The following is a 24,937-nucleotide window of genomic DNA, read 5'->3' on the forward strand; positions in this document are numbered from 1 at the left end:
ATCACAGATATAGTGTCCCGAGCCACAATCCACCCTATCATCAAATCATGATAACAGCAAGGAACGTACCCAATGGAATAAATCATTCCAATTACAGAGTTAGCGGAAGTGAAATTTATTTAAATCATGTGAATATAGAGCATCGGTTCTCTAATAATAACACATAGTACAATTTCAATATTTATAACCATTCATTTCTCTCCTTATAATTAAACATAAAGTTTATACATGTATGGAATGAATACAGGAATTAAATAATAAATCATGCCACTAAGGCACCATTCTTGGGTGTACATCGACATCCAAGTCACAGCCACCGGCTCCACTTGATTCACATCCAACGGCGCTCATACACACAAACACACAATTTCAAGCAACTCTGATGCATGCTAATGTTAGATATATTTTCCTCCTAGCACACAAATTCTATAAGTCAAGTGTATGTTACTGTGATAACTCAGAAAACACTGAGGGTCACTTAACTTATCGCCGCAATGAAACCTCAATTATCACACGTGAGCCTACGTTGGTAAAAGCCATTAGACCATCCAGTGGCAGACCTCGATAGCCATCACTACCCCTTACCTGGCCTCTCCCACCTCCACAGGCAACAGGTGCTTAGACTATCCAACATATAAACCCCTATTGGCAAGGGTCGTAGCATAAGGGAATAAGAATCCTAGCCACATATATACTATATGCAAGTCCTATCGTCCCGAGAGGTATTCCTGGTGCTTCAACGTCTCATTCTATCTAGTACCCGGGTACCAGCACAACACGGTGCATACAGATCAAGATGACAATCAATCAATTTCAAAATTAAAATTTGGGCTCCAGTATCGGTACACCCGATATAAGGTGAGACTAATATCACATCACATTCATAGCAGTTCACATTTGAGATAAAGAATGCAATGCGCACAATGCTTATATTTTATATAATAGCATGATAATGGTTGCTTAATATGTATATTCAAGTCCAACAAAATCACCCAAAAACCACTCGCAGAACTTAGGTGTCACCGGGCGTGGATGACATGAATCTCACCGGTGCACCAGCTATCCATCGAGTTGGGTAGCCTAAAAATATAAAAGCAATCATCAAAAGATATATAGAGGGGTCCCTTATTATGCCCCCAAAGTTAAAACTAAGTTTCAACCAAGACATTACGGGCGGACTCACGGATGGAAGCAATAGGGTAAGTCCATCCCTGACTCCGTTCAAGCCAAAAGGTCAAAACACGAAGGCCGGGTCCACGGACAGAACTTCTACTTGGATCCATTCCTGCATTCATTCGATTTCTGAGACATTCCTGAGAGCGAGCGGATCCATGGACGGATGCGCCATCTTAATCCATCCCTACATCCGTTCGATCCCTAAGACATTCTCGAGAGGAAACGGACCCATGGGTGGAAGCAATAGAGTAAATCCATTCCTTCATCCGTTCAGGTCCAGTCACTGGGATTATACTAGATGGACTGACAGATGGAACCATGATGGTGAATCCGTTCATGCGTCCGTCGGAATTCTTTTTTGAGATTTCTTAGGGTTTTCCCTCCAGCTTGAAACCTAGAGTTCACATTGCACTCAGGGTCATGGAGGGGGTGTCTTAGGTCTCCCTAGGGTCACTAGAACCTAGGTTTACCTCATGGATCCATGATCATATGAGAATTTAGCTCCATTTGGTCCAAGGGTAGGGTTTGGTGGTTTAAAATCAAGGGTTCAGCAACAATGGCTGCAAGGCAGCTTATGGAAACCTTAACTAGGGTTTGCTCATCACCATTGAGCTCCATTTAGGGCTAAGCTTCACCTTGAGTCCTAAATGGAACCCTAGGTTAGCTCAAGCTCAAGGAATCTATTCAATCAAGAATGAGAAATGGAAAAGAGGGTTGTACCAAGATTTACGTCATACCTTGGTGAGTGGAGCTCCAATTCCAGCCCTAGCCAGCCTTGAAGATCTACCTCCTCTTCCTCCTTCCCTTCCTTTCCATCTCTCCTTTTTCTTCTTTTCTTCAAGCCTTGTCCAGACAACAAGAGGAGGAGATGTGGGGCAGCCAGCCTTCTTGGCATGCCTTCCATCTTTTTCCCTTCCCCTCTCATTCCTCTTCCTACCTTCTTCCTTCTTCTTCCTTGTCTCTTCTCCTCCATGGTTTTCTTAGAGGGGAAGAGATAAGAGAATATGAGGCTTTATCTTATCTTTTAAAGATCAATAGGGGCCTTAGGTCTTGTTTGTTTAGGCGCCCCTAAAACTCAATATAGTCCTTTGGGTTTAATAAGGCCTTAGGGCTTGTTTGGCCCAGGTTATAACCTATTAAGTCCATCTAGTTAGGACATGTTTGGGTCTACCCTAAGCCTTATAAGTCATATTGGTCTTTAAGGTCTGTTTGGTCTAAGCTAGGATAGAAAACTCATTATTTATTTTTAAGTTAAGTCTTGTGGGGCCACTCTTATGGCCCAAACAACCAAAGAAAGGTAAGGGTAGGATCCACAAGCAGAACCAGTCGAGTAAGTCCGTTCGTGACTCCGTTGTTGCTATTAGGGCTCAAACCTCGAGGAAAGTTGTGGGGCTTCGACCAGTACTTCCAGGGCTTCGAGGGGACACTTATAATGGTAATTTAAATTCAAGGTCATAGGTGTTGACTATTGTCACCATGGCATTACCCTTTGGTAAAAGTCTAATTTAACCCGGGGTATTTGGGTATATTTCGGGTGCGGGTGTAACATTCCCCTAACTTTATAAAAATTCCATCCCTAAAATTTGACGCATCCAATGCCTGAACGGGTGAGGACTATTAGTAATAGTACCTCAAGTCATCCATTACATGGACTAAGTCAGGGTCCGGTCAAGATGGAGCAGTGTCTACATGGCATAACAAGCCTGGTTCTAGAATTTCTCTTCCTTATAGAGTCACATTACCATAGGGGGGTGTGGTTCACAGTAACCTTGGGCTCAATTGGGTTAAGAGTCGATGGTTACAATATCCCAAGGGAAATAGGGCCTCAATACTAAGTTAAGCCACAAGGAACAGAAGGTTCCTTAGATCTTCTAGATCAGGTCAGTATTACACTCTATCATCCTTAAGTTACAGGACTTAACTTGTCTAGTCCCCAATATTAGGGTTCATATTTGAATGCTTTCACTTCGGGTTATCTCATTACCTAACCCAACTTTAGAATGATTTGAAATATTGATAGAATCTCTTATTGTTCACTCCCAGTACGGAGGGGACGCATTTGGTGACCCATTACCCCTTTCATATCTGTTGTTGGAGAAGGTCTTGTTACATCCTTCAGTTTCAGATTTCGCAGCCTTATAATTTATAACCCGGTCAACCTATCGGAGAAAGTCTACAATGGTCCTCTTTCAAGAACCCAACAACCTTCTATTAGTTTGGTCCAAGTCATCCCTTTTAAGCAGGTCTTAATTTTTAGCCTATCTGGTCATCGTCAAATTTATTGTCTATTAATCCATGATTAACTTAACTAAGGTCGGGGTTCAAACTAGTTAGCATAGTAAGGTCAAGGTCACATTTGTAGTGTTAGAGAAATTAGTCTAGCCACACATCAAGATTCAAGGGATGTATTTATTTTATTTTATTTTAAATTCATGCACATAAGTATAAGTTCAATAATTATATTTATATCCCTAAGGATGTAGCTGTCACCTAGGTAAATCCATAAGAACAAGAAGTTCTTAGGTATGGTATGCTAGGTCATTTTGGAAATCTAAACACGACCTGAGACTCCATCTATGAGCCTAAACAAGGTTTGGATGGACCAAGTAAAATTCCACATAGGGTTGTCATTAATCTGTGAGGTGTTACAAATGACCTTTAATTAGACAAGGTCTCTATTGATCACTCAAGCTACACTATTCAAAATCAGCCTATCACTTCTTTTCCTCTTGTCTGGCTATGAATTTGCATCCTATTTATCTCATCAAAGGTTTCTACACCACATAGGTTTGGTCCTACTAATTCCTCTTAGTTCAATCATTCGCGGGGTTTAAGGATTTTCATCTTCAAGGGTAACTCTCCTCTTCTCACATAAGGGGGGAGTCACAGCGTGTACTAATGTCTGCCATTTCTTATTGTCTGGCCCAACTGGCATAGGCCCTAATAGTTAGACATCATAGCTTACAATTAGATCAAGCAATAATCACTAATGGGCCAAACAACATGGGTATTAAAACTAGGGTATAGGCACATAATCATCACATAGAGGTGTGACCAAAAGGTCTCAAAAATCTAGCTCAAAATCCAAAAAGAAAATGGATGGACTCATGGGCGAAATCATTGCTATGAGTCCGTTCGTGGCTCCATCGCAAAATAGGCAGGGAGGATGTGGAATGTGAATCCTTTCGTTCATCCGTTCTCAGAAGACTAGGTTTTATAAAAATACTGAGGCGATCGGATCTTCAGACAGACTCACGAGAGTGGATTCGTTCGTTGTTCCACGCAGCTTTAAGAATGAAATTTTATAATTTTGTGCTGAGTGGATTCACAGACAGAATCACAATAAGTGGATCTGTTCGTGCGTCCGTTCGCAGAATTTTATAAAAACAGAGTCACGAGTTTTCAAACTCATTTTGGCTCCAAAAGAGAGGGACACAACCGTAGGAGAAAAAGCTCTCCAAGGAACTTCCGTTCAAGCATTCCTTGCTCCTTCTTGGAAATGTTTGGCAAATCCAAGCCCTAAAGTTCATCTCTCACTTTCTCAAGGTATGGTTCTCTCCCCATTTCTCCTTTCCTTTCTCTCTTCCTTTCCATTTGTAGGGTTTGTGGTGGTGTCTCTTCATCTTCCTTTTCTTTCACATGGATTAGGGATAAACATCTCACCTTTGGTTGCATTTCCCTAGCCATGTACACATCAAAATCATGCCAAAATCGATTGAGACTAGGGTTTTTTGGGGTTGAATCAAGCCCTAATCGATCAATGGTACTATGTTAGTGGTTTCTTATATGTATTATATCTTTTATTGAATTCCAAAGTCTTTACAAGAATTTTAGAGATTGTTTGTCATGTTTGCCGTGCCTAGTTGAATTAGTTGGATTATTTCTAGGTTTTGGTTGGGGTAAAAATTCTCAAATCTTCAATACTTTGAGAAAACTCTTCAAAGGCCTAACTCTTTATATGCCCTAAAATTTCATAGAAAATCATTCCATTGACATATCCTCAAGCATATTTCCTTATTTATGTGATTGTTAGTGAAATCTTTAAAATTCTTCCCCTTTTTCTCCATGATAAATAATTCCTTGTCTCTTGTTGGGGTATTTCATTCAATCACTTGTTTTTTGGTATAGATTGGGGTGTAGGGTAGCAAAAGCTTATGTTGTTCATATTGATCTCATCCCTTCACATCCATGCCCTAGGGATTTCATATGGATTTTTTGTATGTATATATAACTCTTCTCTTTTCCCTTAATTTAATCATATCTCCAATGGTATCCATGTCCTATTTTCTCATTGTGTGATCCTTTCACCCAACAATTTCCATATCACATATGCATTTTGCTTCTATAACTTTATTTGCCATTCATATCTCAATTGATTCAATTTGGCTTACTATTGTTGTTTTCTTGGGTGGTGTCTTGTGTGTAGGATAATACTCATGGCTCCAAAAAGAAGAGAGAACTTGCCATAGTGACAGCGGCTCTTACAGCCTATAATGTGGGGAGGTTCATCTCGACAAAGACCGAGGGGATCTTCTGAGAGCACCTCCACAACAGAAAAATCTTGGTGGAGAGGAATATGGTGGTGGAAGAGCTATTGGCTTACAAGGTGGGCGCCAGATTCAACAAACTGAAATGGAGTAGTATGCTGACTCATCCGGACTTCTACTATCCCACATTGGTCAGAGAATTCTATTCCAATCTGGTGTTGATCAAGGAGGACGATGATGGCGTCAAGTTGACTACTTTTGTGAAGGGGGTCACCATTGCTTTTAATGAGGTGGAGTTGGGGATTCTTCTAGATGCCCCTAGCAGTGATCCCAACAGGTGTTTGTCCCCAGTAGACAATCAAGAATTGTTTAGGACACTCACCAACAATAATTATGATGAAAATGAAGATCTTTCAAGGTTTCCTCCTTCTTAGCGGGTTCTTACATTTATAGCCAAGACCAATTTGGCTCCTTCCAAGGCACACAACACTCAGGCTCCTTTGAAGTCAACAACAGTAGCATACTCCCTGTACACTGGCTAGCACAACTGTCTACCATATGTGATCATCCAGCATATGGTCCATGCGGTGATAAATTCTACCCGCAAGAACACTTTTCCATATGGTAGACTGCTTACCCGGGTCTTTCTGTTCTTTGGGATAGACCTCGACCATGAGCCCAAGGAAACCAGTTCTAAGGGGCCTTTTGGGTTCAATGCCATATAGAGAATGGGGTTGTACTACGATTATGACAGTTCTGGGGAATAGGTCAGATATGGGGAGGGTAGAGGACCCAGAGAGATCGATGATGAGGATGATGATGATGACATTGAGTTCATAGGATCCGATCCATTTGCTGCAGGGACTTCTGGTGCTCGAGAGGGAGGTGGGAGTGATATTCTGTTGGCCATTAGACGATTGAACCTGAGGATGATAGAAGGCTTTGATGATGTCAAGAAATAGTTCTCTTCTCAGGATCAGCGTCTCAAGGGCATAGAGAAAGGATTGAGCGACATCAACACCTTCCTCGACTGTGGTGGTGGCGATGGCGCGGAGGATTAGTCCATCTCTCCCTCCTAGAAAATTTGAAGTTGTTTTGAATCAGATTTTTCTCTTCTTATCTTTGGATCAGATGTTGTTGGAACTTTTCTTTTAGTTTTCTTTGCTTTTGTCTCTCTTTTTTTTTTTGATCAGTTAGTTTGGGAACTATATATATATGTTTATATAATGACTTGTTCCTCTCATGTAGATTATCTTTGGAAAATTATGGGTTGGTTGTATTTGATTTATCATTGATTATTGTGAATTATCATACGTAATTTCCCATCTATTACTCACTCAAGACCCAACAAAACATTGACACGGTTATCACTTAACAGCCTATGTTTCAACTCCTAAGTTCAATGTTTTTCTATTATCTTCTAAGTTCTCATTTCACCACAATCAGTCTTCTCCTATGTCTACACACACTTATTTATGTTCTTGAGGCTTTTAACTTAGAACCTAATTATGGAGAATAAACCAAGAGGTTACGCTAGACTGTGGTCGGTGCAGAGCATCATTGCTCTGATACCACTCTGTCACTCCCCCATCCTGATTAAAGATATTTTACAACAAAGGAGGTGAATGGGATAACCAGTGTCATCCCAATACCTACCAAGATCACAGATACAGTGTCCCGAGCCATAGTCCACCTTGTCATCAAATCATGATAACAACAAGGAATGTACCCAATAGAATGAATCGTTCCAATTACAGAGTTAGCGGAAGTGAAATTTATTTAAATCATGTGAATATAGAGCATCGGTTCTCTAATAATAACACATAGTACGATTTCAATATTTGTGACCATTCATTTCTCTCCTTAGAATTAAACATAAAGTTTATACATGTATGGAATGAATACAGGAATTAAATAATAAATCACGCCACTAGGGCACCATTCTTAGTGTACATCAACATCCAAGTCATAGCCACCGGCTGCACTTGATTCTCATCCAACAGTGCTCATCAAGAGATTACCTGCATATCAACTAAAAAGGGGTTGCGCAATAGGGTTAGCTCCACAAGCTAGTGAGAGAGCAAAGGGGAATGCACATGCACACAAACACGCAATTTTAAGCAATTATGATGCATGCTAATGTTATATTCATTTTTTGCCTAGCACACAAATTCTATAAGTCAAGTGTACGCTACTATGATAGCTCGGGAGACACTGAGGGTCACTTAACTTATTGCCCTAGTGAAACCTCAATTATCACACGGGAGCTTACGCCAGTAGAAGCCATTAGACCACCCAGTGGCAGACCCTGATAGCCATCACTACCCCTGACTTGGCCTCTCCCACCTCCACAAGCAACAGGTGCTCAGACTATCCAACACATAAACCCCTTGGCAAGGGTCGTAGCATAGGGGAACAAGAATCCTAGCCACAGATATACCATATGCAAGTCCTATCATCCTGAGAGGTATTCTGGGTGCATCAACGTCTCATTCCATCTAGTACCCGGGTACCAGCATGGCATGGCGCATACAGATCTGGATGAACATCAATCAATTTTATAATTAAAATTGGGGCTCCGGTACCAGTACACCCAGCATCGTAACCTGATACAAGGTGAAACTAATATCACATCACATTCATAGCAGTTCACATTTGAGATAAAGAATGCAATGCGCACAATGCTTATATTTTATATAATAGCATGATAATGGTTGCTTAATATGCATATTCAAGCCCAACAAAATCACCCCAAACCCACTCACTGAACTCGGGTGTCACCCGGCATGGTTGACATGAATCTCACCAGTCCACCAGCTATCCATCGTGTTGGGTAGCCTAAAAATACAAAAGCAATCATCAAAAGATGTATAGAGTGGTCCCATATTATGCCCCCAAAGTTAAAACTAAGTTTTAACCAAGATAGCATGGGTGGACTCACAGACGAAAGCAACAGGGTGAGTTAGTCCCTGACTCCGTTCAGGCCAAAAGGTCAAAACACGAAGGGTAGATCCACGAACGGAACTTCTACTTGGATCCATTCTTGCATCCGTTCGATTTTTGAGACATTTCTGAGAGTGAGCTGATCCACGGATGGATGCGCATCTTAATCCATCCCTGCATCCATTCGATCCCTGAGACATTTCAGAGAGGAAATGGACCCACGGGTGGAGGCAATAGAGTAAATCCGTTCTTTCATCCATTTAGGTCCAGTCACTGGGATTATACTGGACAGACTGATGGACAGAACCATGACGATGAATCCATTTGTGCGTCCGTCAGAATTCTTTTCTGAGATTTCTGAGGGTTTTTCCTCCAGCTTGAAACCTGGAGTTCACATTGCACTCAGGGTCATGGAGGGGGTGTCTTAGGTCTCCCTAGGGTCACTAGAACCTAGGTTTACCTCATGGATCCATGATCATATAAGGATTTAGCTCCATTGGTCCAAGGGTAGGGTTTGGTGGTTTAAAACCAAGGGTTCAGCAACAATGGCAGGATATGTTTGAGTGTTGGTGGGATCCTAGGGTAGCCTTAGGGTTAGGTTGGATTAGGTTTAGAATCACCTTTAGGTTTAACAGTAGTTACAAGAATTTAAAGGAAAAATGAAGAATTTTGTATGTACATTTCAGATCACCCAGGAGTTATACCATTTTACTAAACATGGATTAATCTCCCAGAATAGAAGACAGAACATGTTACCTAACTCGAAGTGGTATTTTAGCCCATTTATGTGGAGGCACAGTGCTTGGGTCCAACCGGGGTAAAATGCCCAAAAGCCTGAACTGGACTCTTGGGTGGATTCTGGTCTGAGTCCACCTCTGGCTCCACCTAAAAATAGCATAGGTGTGGACTCTTATTATGGATTCTGGCCTGAGTCCACCTCTGGGTCCACCTGGAAACAGTATAGGTGTGGACTTTTATTATGGATTCTGGCCTGAGTCAACCTCTGAGTCCACCTAGAAACAGAATAGGTACGGGCACTTTAATATGGGTTCTGGTCTGAGTCCACCTTTGGGTCCACCTGGAAACAACATAGGTGCAGGCACTTTAATATGGGTTCGGGTCTGAGTCCACCTCTGAGTCCACCTCTGTTGAATCTGAATTTCTAAGGTTTAAGCCTCCCAACTTGATTTCACTTGGGTTTTAAGCTATAAGGGCTTGGGGAAAGAGGTCACTAAGCCATCTAGGTTCATAATATCATACTCTTATCAAGGGATTTGTTGGGTTCAATGAACAAATCATCCAAAAAGACCCAAATCTAGGGTTTACCATTATAGTTCCTAGATTCAAGTGAGGATTAATTAGAAAGTCAATAGTGGTCTTAGAGATGAGCATCAAGCTCCCCATAGAGTGATTTAGCTCAATTTCCTTAGATTCCTAAAGGAACTATCAAGAATTAATATTGGGTAATAGAATAGATTAAACAAATCAGCCATAGAAAAAATAAAAAAAATAATGGAAGAGAGAGTGGAGCCCCTACCTTCAAATCAAAGATGGGATCTCAAGTTCTTCCTCCACTTCTTCTTCTTCTTCTTCTTCTTTTTCTTCTTCTCTTTTTTTCCCCCCATAGTATCTATCAATTCTTCCAAAGTCAAAAGAAATAAAATAAAGAATCAATCCAGTTTATGGATGATTGTAGATGAGCCATCGTGCAAATCTTTTCGATATTTCTATACTAATAACTAATAGAACCTACACTAGTTAAGAGTTAAAGTTAAGTTATTTTATTATTTATTTTTTTATCTATTATTTATTTTATTATTATTTTTATTTATATTATTTATTTATAATTCAATTTGAATTCTACTATCTAATTCTAATACTAATAGAATAGAAAACTATTAATGCCTTTTTGTATCATTTTTCTTCTACTTTTTTCAAAAAGATAGATTTTCAATCAATTCCTTTCGTCAAACAGGATAGAAAACAACACTGCTTTTCGTAAAAAGCTAAAAAAGCTACACACTGACCTTCCACTCGATGGTTGCTGCGCTCCTCAGGTTGAAGATACTTCAGTTACGACAGTTGTGCCTCAGTCACGTCTTCAAAGTTGCCCCCATCCTCTTCACCAGAGTCGTCAGAGCCTGTTATAGATCCTTCTATAGTACGCTGTTCAGCTCGCATAAGGTTGAAAAAATTGGACTATTCGGGGGAGCTGGGGTGGGTAAAATCGTACTCATCATAAAATTGATCAACAGTTTATGTTATTAAGGAAACACAAATGGAGATCAAAATCTAAGAATCCTTTATGAATTCGCAATCACTACAATATAAATACAATAGTTACTGGTTCCTACTTCCTCATACTACGAGCGAAAGAAAAAATGTAAAGACTACCATTAAAGCAGCCCAAGCGAGGCTTACTATATCCATGTAAATTATGTCCCCTATCTCTATGAATATGAAAGAATAACTCCGTTATGTTTTATGTTATTAATAACTAATATAATAATCAATTTTATAAAAAAAAAGTCTATATATAAATATAATAAAAATCCAAAATAAAGGACTATAACTGTTATAACTATTATGACTATATAATATAGTAGAATCACTAGCGTAGAGTCAAAAATGGATTTTCCCTGAAGTCTATTGATGAACCAATTTAAGGTGAAAAATGGGGTTTCTCCCTCAGCAAAACTGGGATAAAGTTGAGCCAAAAGATCCCGATTCAAGATAAATTCATGAGGAAGTGAGATTTCTTTAGGATCTACTCCAGCATCTAGAAATTGGTTGATCGGTAAAGATACATGTACTTGGTGTCCCTATTTATTAAAGCATGCCCCCTATTTCTCATAAATCGCTCCTAATCGATCGTAGCTCCGTCCCCCCTATAAAGGTCTGCCCGATTTTTATTTGCACATATAGGACAAATGATCCCAATACCACTAAGAGCTGTGGGAACGGGCTTCCCAAAAAGCCAGCTCGGGCCGGGGTCAGCATAGAATGAAGGGGACAGCCCTAATATTGTCTTGGCATAATAGATCCAAACACTAGCCCCGGATTGACGTCCAGATCATAATTGCTCTAGTGAATAATTAAAGAAAATAGATAGAGGGGAGATAGGAAAGAAAATAACTAAATATCTCCCAAAGGTACGGAATCTGGTTCTTTTTGGGTTATAATTGATGACAAAGGCACTGTTTCATCTACCGACACCGCTCGCTAACCGGTTACCTTCTGTTACCCTTCAATCGGCGGGGCTTGGCTTAGTTTTAGAGGTTAGTTACACATCCATCTCACTTGTAACTACCTGATGGTTATACAGGTATCCAAAGTATGAACGAGATGGATGTTTGTTGTCCCAACCATTCTTGTTAGTCCCGATCCCGATAAGGAAAGGAGTAATTTCTAACAAAGTTGTCGTGTTGTTGGCAAAAACATCTCTGAACAGGGTTCTAGCACCATGCCAAATGTGTTCGAAAAAGAAGAGCAAAGCAAAAGAAACATGCCCAACAGTAAACCAACCCCTTGGACTACTATGAAAAACACCATCGGATTTCAAAGTAGCACGAGGGACCCCTTTTTTGGGAGGGTCATATCTAGTATTCAGAGTTTGCCTCGATTTGGTACCGCTCTCGCGGCCCGCACCAAAATAGTGCTTTACCCTAGATGTCCAGTTAACGGCTGTGCCTCAACGCATTTCGGGGAGAACCAACTAACTCTGGGTTCGAGTGGCATTTCACAGCAGTGATTTCAAATCCAGAGGTTAATCGTACTCTGGCAACTTTACATAAGGCAGAGTTTGGTTTTTTGGGGGTGATAGTGGAAAAATTGACAGATAAGTCCGAAAGATGGTTATCGGTTCAAGGACGCAAGGTGACCTTGCTTTTTTAGGGTAAGAAGGGGTAGAGAAAATGCCTCGAACCAATGTCCGAGTACCAGGAATGAAGAACAACATGAATGAGTTATGGGAATTGGTACTTCAGCACTGATATGCATCTCCACATCTTTAGAATCAAAGAAAACTACAGGGGTGGTCGGAGACCAGGGCGAAGAAAGCCCCAACTCTAAACCTTTTAAGGGCTAACGCACCCCCCTATGAGTAAGTAATAGTAAGGCCTTTTCTTTGTGATCGTAGACCACCCTCCGTTTGCAGGTTAGGGGCTTTCGAGCTATTCTATTTACTTAAGAATAGTAAGGGTGCACCGTTTGCTGGCTTCAAAGAGCTAGTTGTAGCGCCAATCTACAGGGGCTTAAAGAACTTAAGGAGGAGGGGGCTGGAGGGCGGACTATTATGGACGACTGCCGGAGGCAGGGGAAGAGAATCGAGCATGGCTCAGTCGTTATCCGGGATTCGAATGAGATGAGCAAAAGAAAGAAACGTTGGTTCAGGCAGTTAGAGTAGCGATGGAGGAATTCGATCAAGCTTTGAGGCGAATTGAAAGCTAAGTAGTGGTAATTCTAAAGATCCCTCGGGGGAAAAATAGAGATGTCTGGTTGATCCACACCATACTGTATTCTCGTAAGATGATATACACTAGCTAACGGTCTGCCTGGTGCTACATCATAGGCACATTGAGAACGTAGATAATTGTAACCATATGCATATGAAATGACAGCAATGGAGTGCCAATCCTCGGGCTTTATTTGTAAAGTCTCTATTCCTTGGTAATCGAAGCCCAAAGATCGTTTTGGTGGACAAAAACTGCTTCGTTTTATGGGTGTTCCATATACGTCTGCCTTTACGCTGAAATGTTCTCCCTCTATCGAGTTTGAACCCAAGTTTCAATGAGGTTGAATGCTTTTTTATTCTTTCTCTTTCCTCCTCCCTAAAACTGAAAAAATAAAAAAAAGGGAAAGGGATTAGTCAAAGATAATGTATTGTATCTCTAATCCTCTTCACCCCCTTGGCATGTCAATAACTAAAATGAAAAAAAAGGGAATGTCAACGCATCCAAAAATAAACGATTGATTTCAATCAATAGACCTCACAGGGGAAACGAAAACCAAGATTTGCTTTATCGGGTATCAAACGGGAGCTACGAGCAAATAGAACACCTTTTAGTAGTATTAATACCGTCACATGGATCATAAATGCATGAATATGATGTACCAAAAAATCTGCAGTTCCTAATGGAATAGGTAACAAAGCGGCTTTGCCGCCTACTGCTTCTAAATCACCACCCCCCCAAGTCAAGCTGGTGCTTGTTGTGGAACAAACGTATAACAAGAATTCTTGGAATTCCTTGGGAATTCTTGATTGGCACTGAGCTAACCATAGCACAAAGTCGGATCTCTTTGGTTAATAAGATTCAAAAGGTTTATCGATCCAATCGATTAGTTAACATGTTGGTTAACCGTATTCTGAAACACGGAAAAAAATCATTGGCTTATCAAATTATCTATCGAGCCGTGAAAAAGATTCAACAAAAGACAAAAACAAATCCACTATCTGTTTTACGTCAAGCAATACGTGGAGTAACTCCCAATATAGCAGTAAAAGCAAGTACGGAAAGAAAAGGGGGGATATGAAATAACCATAGCAGATACATCGGATGGACACCAAGTAGTTGATATTATACCTCCAGGACCAGAACTTCTTATTTCACAGGGCGAATCTATCAATGCCGTTACTGTATAGGTAGATCTCATTGTGAAAAGACCTAATTACTGGATAATTCATGGGTAGAGCCAAAGGGTGTGAACTGTACAAGTTACCAATAATATTCATTAAATGAGGGAAGATCGAGACAATTAGTTGAATCTCGTGAAACCATTTCATAGAAGTTCATTGATATCTTCTTTTTATAAAGCAAATCGACTTCGATTCTTGAAGGATCCCATGATCCTGAACCGATCTTACCTGGGATCTCAAATCCCAAGTTTGTCTATGAAGAGAGGATCTAATTGTATTAGTGTCTATAATTGATTTCTTCAGCGAAATGCGGCAAAAGGAAGGAAAATCCATGGACCGACCCCATCGTCTCCACCCCGTAGGAACTACGAGATCACCCCAAGGACGCCTTCGGCATCTAGGGGTCACGGACCGACCATAGAACCCTGTTCAATAAGTGGAACGCATTTGCTTTTTTAGGGTAAGAAGGGGTATAGAAAATGCCTCAAGCCAATGTCCGAGTACTAGGTGCTACGGCACTGAAGTAACCCATGCCATACTCCCAGGAAAAGCTCGAACGACCTTCAACAAAAGGGTGGGAGAGAGATACTATTTCACTAATCGAGTCACAGGTATCTAACATATTCATACCTAACGATTTTCCACAAAGTGGTGGCGATGGCAATCTATTTGATTGTATCGAAAGGCCCTTTTCTAAAGGAATAATGATGCTTTTGGCTCGACATAGTTTGTTCTGCTCCACTACAACCCCTACTTTGTTGGGTTGTAAATAGGACATGATGGAGCTCGAGCAGAAAGTATTTCTTTATTTCTCAGGGGCAAGGAGATAGAACTGACTAATCCTAAGGCAAAGGGTCGAGAAACTCAACGCCACTATTCCTGAACAACTTGGAGCGGGCCTTCTTTTCGCACTATTACGGATACGAAAATAATGGAAAAAATGGGATTCAATTGTCAACTGCTCCTATCGGAAATAGGATTGACTACGGATTTTTCTTTTAATTAATATTTTCAAATTTCAAAAAAATTTATATTATTATACATATACATTTTTATTTTTGTCATAATTTTTTCATTTTTTTCATTCAAGAAGTTTGACCCCTCCCTCCAATTTTGTTTTCTTTGTTTTCATTTTCGAGACTTTTATTGAATTTGAATGTGTCTCACAACCCCAAGGAATTCGGGGGAGGGGTCATTTCATTTTTTGATCAGGGAAATACCGAATAGGTTCAAGAGATGAGAGAATTTTGAATCTATAATCCAGAATATGGTATTCCTTTACAGCGAAAAAAGTTGAGAAGAAGTTGCCAATAAAAACGCATAGTTTCTCCTCCAAAAATGACCTCTCCGGTCGGGGAACGCATTAGATATTTACCTAAACCAGTAGGTCCATGAGCGGATCCCACATTAGCCCCAAGATGTTGGTCTCTAACTAGAAATGTAAATGCTTGAGCTTGAGAAGCTTCTGGCCCAGTGGGCCCATAAAACTCACTAGGATAATCAATCAACTTTTATAGATTATAGTTTTTTAGATTAAAGATAGTTTTCATAAAGAAGACAAAAAATATATATATATATATAAAATACTGGCATTTTTAAACATTGTAGAAAAAAAAAAAGGTTTTTCTTTTTTGAATTAAAAAAACGATTCTAAATTTATTTAGGCTGTACACCTAATTTTGGGATTGTACTCGAGCCTATGCAAACTTGACTAGGATCCATGAATCAATCAATCATACTGACTACGTAAGGCAAAGTTTGGTTTTTTGGGGTTGATAGTGGAAAAGTTGACAGATAAGTCACCCTTACTGTCACTCTACAGAACTGTACATGAGATTTTCACCTCATACGGCTCCTCGTTCAATTCTTTCAAAGTCATTGGATCCTTTTCCTTGTTCGAGAATGTCCTCCCTTCTTCCACTCCGGCTTATCACCGGTAGTCTGTTCAGGGTTCCAAACTCAACGGTGGCAACTAAACACGAGGGTTGCGCTCATTGCGGGACTTAACCCAACACCTTACGGCACGAGCTGACGACAGCCATGCACCACCTATGTCCGTGCTCTTGATGGCCCCCTCTCTTTCAAGATGATTCGCGGCATGTCAAGCCCTGGTAAGGTTCTTCGCTTTGCATTGAATTAAACCACATGCTCCACCGATTGTGTGGGCCCCCATCAATTCCTTTGAGTTTCATTCTTGCGAACATACTCCCTAGGCGTCTAATGCGCGATCTTATTATGCGTAGTACCTCATTGGACAAGCACAATGTCTATGTTGCCTCCCGTAGAAAGTATGTATCTACGTAATAACAGAACGACTTCCTCTTTGAAGAGGAAAAGAACTAAAAAAAAAAGGGGGGTCAGCTGCTCTTCATTAGAATATCCATATATAATTCTGGTAAGAGCCAGTTCATCGGAATAGAATATTCAAATTCGGTTGGCAAAACTTTCCTATTATCTAGATCCCTCTTGGTTTTTGTTTCCCCTGTGACGGACCTGGAAGAGGGGGGACATGTCAAGTATCCGCCTGGGATCATGTCTTCTTAGGTCTATTCTAGATGTACAATGCAATTTCGGTAGTAATATTCCGCCCCCCGAACCGATAAATTCTTATCTTATAGAAAATAGAAAAAAAATTGGATTACTTTACTTGTTGATCCAATCCCAGATTTACAAGTTCTACATAATATTATATATTATCCTTTTTTTTGAATCAATAAAAAAAAAGAGAAAAGAAACTTTCTATCATTTATGAATTTCCTGGCTTAGCGTGAAATAAAGATAGGTATATCTTAATAATGAATTAAATGAAAGTTGAAGAAAGGGAGTTTAACCCTTTTTCTGTCGGACAAATCATTCCCTCAGGGGATCTTATACATTTAACTAGGGTTTTCTCATCACCATTAAGCTCCATTTAGGGTTGAGCTTCACCTGGAGTCCCAAATGGAACCCTAGGTTAGCTCAAGCTCAAGGAATCTACTTCAATCAAGAATGAGAAATGGAAAAGAGGGTTGTACCAAGATTTAGGTCAGACCTTGGTGAGTGGAGCTCCAATTCCAGCCCTATCCAGCCTTGAAGATCCACCTCCTCTTCCTCCTTCCCTTGCTTTTCATCTCTCCTTTTTCTTCTTTTCTTCAAGCCTTTTCTGGACAACAAGAGGAGGAGATGTGGGGCAGCCAGCCTTCTTGGCTTGCCTTCCATCTTCTTCCCTTCCCCTCTCATTCCTCTTCCTACCTTCTTCCTTCTTCTTCCTTGTCTCTTCTCCTCCACGGTTTGCTTGGAGGGGAAGAGATAAGAGAACATGAGGCTTTATCTTATCTTTTAAAGATCAATAGGGGCCTTAGGTCTTGTTTGTTTAGGTGCCCCTAAAACTCAACATAGTCCTTTGGGTTTAATTAGGCCTTAGGGCTTGTTTGGCCCAGATTATAACCTATTAAGTCCATCTAGTTAGGACATGTTTGGGTCTACCCTAAGCCTTATAAGTCATATTGGTCTAAGCAAGGATAGAAAACTCATTATTTATTTTTAAGTTAAGTCTTGTGGGCCCATTCTTATGGCCCAAACAACCAAAGAAAGGTAAGGGTGGGAGTCCATCTGGTCCGAGAATCTAGTCAGGGTGTCCAGGACACGGAGATGTGGATCCCACAGGAAAACAAATCAAAAGGGCAAGTAACAGCATGGGCGGATCCACGAGTAGAACCAGTCGAGTGAGTCCATTCGTGACTCCATTGCTGCTATCAGGGCCCAAACCTCGAGGAAAGTTATTGGGCTTCGACCCGTATTTCCAAGGCTTCAAGGGGACACTTATAATGGTAATTTAAGTTCAAGGTGATAGGTGTTGACTATTGTCACCATGGCATTACCCTTTGGTAAAAGTCTAATTTAACCCGAGGTATTTAGGTATATTTCGGGTGCGGGTGTAACAGCATCTCTCGCTTCCTTGGTTGTAAGCGAGCAACTGATAGAAGAAGCTCAGAAGTTTGACCTAGAACTTATGATCGAAGGAATGGCTATGCAGCTAGCAGCTATGGATATACAACCATCAATCTAGAATGAAATTATTGAAAAGCAGCCCAATGATCCCGATCTAGCCAAGATAATCTGGGAAGTGCAGCATGGAGTCCACAGGGACCCAAACTTCTCACTGGCCCAAGACGGGGCATTAAAGTTCAGAGATATATTGTGCATGCCTAATGACTATGAGGTGCAGGACCGAATTCTTAAGGAGGCACATAATTCACCCTATTCAATCCACCTCGGAAGCACAAAGATGTATAAGGATCTGAAGAAGTACTATTGGTGGATTGGGATGAAGCAAACCATAGCAATATATATGTCTGAATACCTCACCTATCAGTAAATAAAGGCAGAAAGACACCGAACGTATGGATTATTGCAGCCACTCCTGTCCCCGAATGGAAATGGGAAAGAATTACCATGGATTTTGTAACCAATCTACCCAACACCAGGAAAGGGATGAATGCAATCTGGGTGATTGTGGATGGGCTAATGAAAGCGACTCACTTCATTCCCATCAGAACTATATGATGGAAAAGCTCACCCAACTATACATCGAGAATATAGTCTGCTTACATGGTGTACCTATCAGCATTGTATCCGACAGGGATCATTGATTCACCTTAAGATTTTGGAAGAGTCTGTAGAAGGCACTGGGATCTCAACTAAACCTCAGCATGGCTTTCCATCCTTAGATAAATGGATAGTCTGAAAGAACAATCCAGACTCTGGAGCATATGCTCTGAGCCTGTATATTAGAAATGAACGACAGTTGGGATGCCCACATACCCTTGGTGGAATTTGCATACAATAACAGCTACTACTCTACTATTGACATGGCACCATATAAAGATCTTTATGGTCGGAAGTGCCGGACCCCGTTGTATTAGGACGAAGTCGGAGAACGGAAGTATCTTGGGCTCGAAATGATTCAGGCAACTTGTGAGAAAGTGAATATAATTAGAGAAAAGATTAAAGCGGCCCAATAAGACAAAAGAGTTATGTCGACAATCGGAGGAAGAACATAGAATTTGGGGTCGGAGAGAAGGTATTCCTCCGAGTATCTCCAACGAAGAGATTGCTACGCTTCAACAAGAAAGGCAAACTAAACCCAAGATTTATTGGTCCTTACGAAGTCCTCAACAGAGTGGGACCTATAGCATATCAACTGGCATTACCGCCATCCTTGCAAGGCGTTCATGATGTTTTTCATGTGTCAATGCTAAGGAAGTACATCAACAACCCGGTACATGTACTCTCAGCTGAACCCGAGCAACTGGATGCTGATATGACCTGTGAAGAACAGCCAACGGAGATATTGGAAGAAAGGAACATAACCTTCATAATCGCACCGCCGGATTCGTCAAGGTTCGGTGGGGAAATTATCCCATAGAGGAAGCATCGTGGGAACGCGAAGAAGAAATGCAAGAGAAGTATCCTCAACTATTTGAGCTATAAGGTAAGCCAATTTCGAGGATGAAATTTTTTTAAGGTGGGGAAAAATGTCAAGCCTGCCCCTGGCTGACTGGAATTTTAGTTGAAGGACAAGGACCTCGGACCAGACACCCAAACACACTGTGAAGCATTACTCCAGTGGTTGAACCTTCAAGGATGTCCTCCTACACACCTGCCAGAAGATGGATTGCAAACCCATGCAGCTGCACTGCCCACAGCATGATGTACTGCATGAACCCAAGGTCTTTTCTCTCCTATCCATACATGTGGGGCCCACACCTGAACAGATGTGTATTAAACCTTGGGTAAGTTATTGGTGCAAAGCCCAAGCCCTGGGCCAAGCACCTGTGGAAGCACAGAGCTTATACAGCATTGTTGTATTCTCTGGGTGATGCATTGGGCGATTGGCCTAATCACCCAGAGAATCGCCCAGAGTGGCTGAATTGGGTATTTTGGACTCTAGACTTGTGGGGACCATCCATATAGACCATGGACACCCTCTAGGGGTAGATGGGAATTTTAGGAACCATTACCTACCCCTGGTACCATGTGGACCCCACCTGAGCTGCCAGAATGGCTTAGAATTTAGTAGAAAAATGCATTTTAGAAAAAGGGGCTGGTAGCCAAACAGGCCTTAAACATGGTAGGCCTATAAATAGGCAGGCCCCAGCCCAAAATAGAGTTCCTGCTACTATTCAAATCGTGGAGAGAAAAGAGAGGAAAGAAACAGAGAAACGAAGGAGAGAAGGAGAAGAAGAGGAAAGGGAGGAGGATTACTACACTGCTGCATCCAGCCCCTATCCTTGTAGCAAATCCATCTCAGGTAATGAACCTTAGCACTCTGAGCTGCTACCCTCTAAATATCTCTATGGATCCCAGCTTTGAGATGGTGTTTCTGGCTAAGTAAAGCCCAGAACACTTGGGGGGCTGCCTTGGGATGCCTCAGATCTCACATGCAAACCTGTTGCATGTAACATCTGAGCATTAAAAGCATGATTCCATTGTTGTTTTACTACTAAGATTGAAATCAGTCTCTGTGCCAGACTGCACTGCCCAGTTGCACCCAGAACAGGCAGTCTGGGCATGGATCCTTACATGCAAGTTGATCCTTGCTTGGATATATGTAGGAACAGATCCCTACCATGGATTCATACGTAAAACTACCCTTGTATGCAGCCCAAGCCGTGGCTCTGAGCTAGAACACAGCGTAGGCTACTGTTCTCTGAGCTGTCTGGACAGCTCCTGGTTTCCAAATGAGAGAACCAAGCCAAGAACCATTGGGACCATTGCATTCCACTCCAAATGTGGCCCATAATCATCCCACATGCATTCCAGATTGACCCCATGGCTTCCCATGCAGCAAAATCCAAGAAACTAGGCCTATTTTTGTCTCAAATAGGCTCTAGGCGATGCACTGGGCGAATGGTCCAATCACCCAATGAATCGCCCAGAGATTAATTTTGGGCTGTAATGCTATCCAATCTTTGTGGGCCTTCACCAATGGGCTATATACAGTGTGTGGAGGTGATAAATGATTAAAATACCCCTCCTCACATCTGTTTGATGATATCCATACCTTGGGTACCCAAGTGGGCCCTACAGGGCTTGGTAACCATGCCAGGGATGGTCCAGTTGAACTGCTGATCTGGGAACTATTTTGTATGACTATCTTGACCATGTAAAACTAATTATACTACCATATACCAAATCAGAACCTATTCCACATCTCTGGATGATGCACCAGGACATGGACCCGAAAGCCTAGTACAAGACCTGGAGAATTCCAAGTAACACCAGACTAAACATTGAGTCAGACCAGTGAGCCTAGACCAATACTAGGTTATCCAAAACAGCTTTGAATATTAATTAACACATTTTTGATTTAATAAATTAAGAATTGATCCCATGCTCGAGGTGCACAGCCAGACCCTTGCCGGAACTGAACCAACAACTGAACCAGTAGGACTAGACCAAGGTGAGTAAAATATCACTGTGTATGTAAATGTAACATAACTAATATGCTGAAATGAATTATAACATAATAATATTGTGCTGTTTATTTATTTCATAAATCTTGAAATCTGAAACAATGATATATGTTGACTACTAGAATCTATGAATGAACATTGCATGCTGTATGTGAATTGTTAGTCTAGATGCCGTAGCCGGCTTGGAAATGAGGCCTATGGTAGCCTGTAAAATGGGATGCGGTTGACACCACTCGACTCATATGATGCCATATAGATGCATTGGGCTAGAGTTTCATCACCCATGCTATGCACCCTTGCCAATAGGGGTGAAGGTGTTGGATGTCTGTGAGAGTAACCATATGAAAGAGAAAAAGAAAAGAAAAGAAAAGAAAGAAATGTTATTGCACCAAAAAGGTAATTATGGGCTATAAGCCAGAAAAGAAATGTGATATGAGAAAAAGGATGGATGCTTCACAGGTTAGTCCCAGAGGGCTAGTCGGGCTGACCTTGGTGACTGATGCGGGAGCTGACTGGTCCTCTCCGACAACTCAATGGGTGTATCGCAGGAAGGGGTTAAAAGCTGGCACCAGGGATACATGTATTAGGGATTGTAGTAGCACTAACCTGCCTTAGTTGTGATATTAGGTGGCTAATTAAATAAAATGAACTGCACCTCCTGTAGGACTCATATGGTTGTGATTGCATGTGCATGCATGGAGACATATTTCATTCACGAGTTCGGTGGAGCTCACACTCTGTTATATATGTCTTTTTGTTAGATGATCCTACAGGTGGATGTTATTGTGGTGAGAAGACTTATTACTCGGAGGTGAGCTATGGTAGTTATGATTGTATTGGTATGGACCCGGATGGAGGTCGTACCGATGGTGCGAGTGTTTTCTGTGACGGCTGAGGATGACCCGTGAAGGGTGTTGATGATGACTCTTTTTGTCTTGGGGACTCCTTTTATTTTTATCAGAGTTTTTCCCCGCTTTACTTTTCAGCTTTCTTTCTTTTTGGGGCTCGGGTTATCCTGCCCTGTATATATTTCTTTTGTTTAAGGGTTGTATATGGTAGAGATAGGTACTACTCTTTCTGTGGGAGTGAGAGAGGGAATGAACAAACAAAGTACTGTATATATTTTCTTTTCCTATATTACTGCTATTCTTTTTAAAATATTTCAATCTAAATATAGCTTTCCGCAGCACTCTGAGTTTTATATTATGTACTATGATGGATGTGTGTGTCTGTGAATGGAGTAACTGATTCTACATCCGTGGGATTTGGCGGATTACTGTCGTGCAATTCGGGTCACCTGCCTAATCCTCCCAGGGGGTGGTTTGGGGTGTGACATCTAGACATTCATCAAAGCTCCATAAGAAATATTTTTCCAACTTTAAAATCCTTCTTTAACACTCTTTCCAATATCTACAATGTTGAACTCTCAAATGAGATTCAAGGCTCCATAGTCCCAACATATAGTGCACAATGTTGGAGTGGCAAAATTTGTAATTCCTAATAGTCTTATCTTAACTTCCAACTATACCCCTTATAAGATTCTCACTCCAAAAACACACTTGACATCAGCTGGATTTCGGTCTCAGATGTAAAACAGTCATGAAAAACACCATAAAATGCTCAGACCCTTCATGCATCATGTTTGCATGTTGGATCTGAGATGATCCTTGGCAACCCCCAACTGTTCTGGGCTGCCAATGGCTAGAAATCTATCTAAACAGCAGAGATCCAAAGAGAGCAGCAGTAAACCAGCAAGGCAACAGGTAGAGACATGGTTTTTATACCTGAACTGGTCTATGGAAACAGCTGGAGCTCGCGCTTGGAGGGGAGAACAACTCTTCCTTCTCCTTCCTTCTTCTTCTCCTTCTCTTTCTTTTCTTCTTCTTCTCTTTTCTCTCTTTTCTTTCTTCTCCTTCTCCCCACGATTTCAATAGTACCAAGAGCTCTAAAATGAGCTAAGGCACCCCTATTTATAGGACAGCTTCCCACTGAGGCCTGTTTGGCTGCCTAAGCCTCTTTTAAAAATGCATTTTTTTACCTGATTCTCTGCCATTCTGGGCACTCAGGTGACAGGGATCCAAAGGTATGAGGTGGTCCCTCAGACTCCCCTCAACCTATGGAGGGTGCCCATGTCCAATATGGGTGGTCCCCATAGATTAAATCATTAAAATATTACATTTTCCCACTTTGGACGATGTCTCTGGGTGATGTCTACATCACCCAGTGCATCGCCCAACGATTACAACAAGGTTGTTTCTCTGTGGGCTTGCACAGGGGTTTGACCTAGGGTCAGGGCCTTGCACCCACATGTCACCCAAGGCCTTATACACCTATTTTTAGGGGTAGGACCCATATTTATGGAGAGGAGAGAGAATACCTGGAGTCCAGGTAGTACATTATGCTGTGGGTTGTCCAACTGCAAGGATCAGTAATCCATCTTCTGACAGGTATATAGGAGGACATCCTCAGGGTTTCTTTATCAACTTCAATCACTGGGGTGATACTCCACAGTGTGCTTGGATTCCATGTCAGGGGTTCCTGTCCTTCTGTCAAGATTCCAGTCAGTCAGGGGTAGGGTTTGACAGTTATAATCTCCAAAATTAAATTAAATTCAGACAAGTTATAAGTTCTTCTAAAATTGAAAGAAAGTGTAAAGTTTCTAATAGTAGTTGTTCTCTTCTAATCGAAACGCTTTGTTCTCTTGGACCTTCTCCTCTAGTACATCCTCACATCTAGGTTCGCATTCATACAGTTATTTATCTGAAAAGTGGTGAGGGTAAGCTTCGGGAAAAGCTTAGTAAGTAAATCCACAACAACTATACATGTGTGAAAACATGCACAAGTAATACAAAATGTACAGACATACAATATCTATATATATATATATAGATCCAAAACAAAACAAAACAAATTGATCATAACCATATTTGCTTATCACCACTACCGTAATGAAAAGTATATATGGCAACAATCAACAAAAGATGCATCAAAAAAATGTAAAATAACAAACACATCACTCCCTGATAGACTAGTGTGAACTAGTTACCATATACTGGTCAAGGCCCTTATGATAGCGATATATGAACTCCAGTTATGATCAACTACAACACCACTGTCCCCTCTCAACATCAAGAAACTAATGAAAAAACTAGTGACCAAACTTACCCCAGACAGAGTCAAAGCCCCCGAAGGTTTTACCAGCAATGCCCTCCTGGATAGTTTTTTATCATCTTCCTCTT

At 41.1% G+C, this 24,937-nt stretch overlaps 2 long non-coding RNA genes across 2 annotated transcripts; one reads left to right on the forward strand and one right to left on the reverse strand.

The window, feature by feature from the left end:
• Positions 1-12,514, forward strand: LOC122652908. The gene is made up of 3 exons (XR_006331670.1): positions 1-12; positions 3,516-3,519; positions 12,352-12,514. It is a non-coding gene; the product is annotated as an uncharacterized LOC122652908 (long non-coding RNA).
• On the reverse strand, positions 11,668-24,575 carry LOC122652907. The gene is made up of 3 exons (XR_006331669.1): positions 24,565-24,575; positions 19,080-19,083; positions 11,668-11,749 (listed from the first exon to the last, which is right to left on the reverse strand). It is a non-coding gene; the product is annotated as an uncharacterized LOC122652907 (long non-coding RNA).
• Between the last annotated feature and the right edge of the window lie 362 nt (positions 24,576-24,937).

The sequence above is a fragment of the Telopea speciosissima genome, chromosome 2 (genome assembly GCF_018873765.1).
Source record: "Telopea speciosissima isolate NSW1024214 ecotype Mountain lineage chromosome 2, Tspe_v1, whole genome shotgun sequence".
Classification (NCBI taxonomy): Eukaryota; Viridiplantae; Streptophyta; class Magnoliopsida; order Proteales; family Proteaceae; genus Telopea; species Telopea speciosissima.